This window comes from Hevea brasiliensis, chromosome 5 (assembly GCF_030052815.1).
Source record: "Hevea brasiliensis isolate MT/VB/25A 57/8 chromosome 5, ASM3005281v1, whole genome shotgun sequence".
Classification (NCBI taxonomy): domain Eukaryota; kingdom Viridiplantae; phylum Streptophyta; class Magnoliopsida; order Malpighiales; family Euphorbiaceae; genus Hevea; species Hevea brasiliensis.
Genome location: NC_079497.1, coordinates 107,045,522 through 107,046,697, shown reverse-complemented (window position 1 = coordinate 107,046,697; position 1,176 = coordinate 107,045,522). Strand labels below are relative to the sequence as shown.

At 36.5% G+C, this 1,176-nt stretch overlaps 1 non-coding gene across 1 annotated transcript; it reads left to right on the top strand.

The window, feature by feature from the left end:
• The first annotated feature begins 216 nt into the window (after positions 1-216).
• On the top strand, positions 217-323 carry LOC131180307 (small nucleolar RNA R71). The gene has a single exon (XR_009149083.1). It is a non-coding gene; the product is annotated as a small nucleolar RNA R71 (small nucleolar RNA).
• Positions 324-1,176: the final 853 nt, after the last annotated feature.

Here is a 1,176-nt window from a genome sequence, read left to right as displayed (position 1 = left end):
ATCAAGGTCATACATTCCAGCAGCTTGCCTTTTTTGAGTTGGAGCTGGTCCTCTTAGACTACTCCAAAGATGAGTATTCTTGCAATTTTCTCCAATAGCTCATAAGCTTCATCTTCATGCTTCATAATAAATTCTCCTCCTGTTTGAGCATCAATAATCCCTCTAATTGCAGGAGTAACATTGGTGTAAAAATTCTGGTTTATCATCCATTTCGGAATGGCATGATGTGGGCATTGTCTCTCTAATTCCTTCCATCTCATCCATGACTCATAGAGAGTTTCATCTTCTCTTGGTCTAAAAGCTGTCATCTGATTCCTCAATTCTTGAGTTTTTCCAGGTGGAAAATATTGTGCAAGAAATGCATCAGTGAGTTGCTCCCAATTTGTAATGGAGTTGTGAGGTAAAGAGTCAAGCCAATCCAATGCTCTATCTTTCAACGAGAATGGGAATAGCTTCAATCTTGCTGCATCATCAGATACTCCTGGTTGCTTTTGCATGTCACAGATCATAACAAATTTCTTTAGATGTGTGTGTGGATTTTCAGAAGGATGTCCCCCAAATGGAGAATTTTGTATCATTTGAAGAACTCCAAAATCCATCTTGTAACTATTTGCATCAATTCTTGGTCTTGCTATGCTCTCTCTCAAGTCATCAAAACGAGGAAAATCATGATTCATCATACTTCCCCTACGCACATTAGCATTAACAACTTCTTCACCTTTGGCTACATTTTCATTGTTTCGATCATTTCCAGCATTACCACCACCAATTCTAATTCTTTCATCAGCCATGTCTACTTTAATTTCAGTTTCTCTCAATGCTTCTTTCCTTTTTCTGGTTTCTTTCTTATTGGCTTTACAAAATTTCTTAATTTCAGGATTAAACAATAAGGATGTGTCACTTGTGCTTCTAGCTCTTCTCATAAAAGACTAAAAGTACCTGAAAAAGAACAAACAAACACAAAATGAAAAGATAAAAAAGATAAAACTATAAACAACTAAAATAATCAAGAATTCAATCTTAAACAAACAACTCCCCGGCAACGGCGCCAAAAACTTGATGTGGCCCAACCGCAAGTGCACGGGTCGTACAAGTAATATAGAAAAGATATCGTTCCCACGAGGAGTTGTGTTAATGATTGAATTTTTGATATAAAAAGTTGACTAAATTGAACTA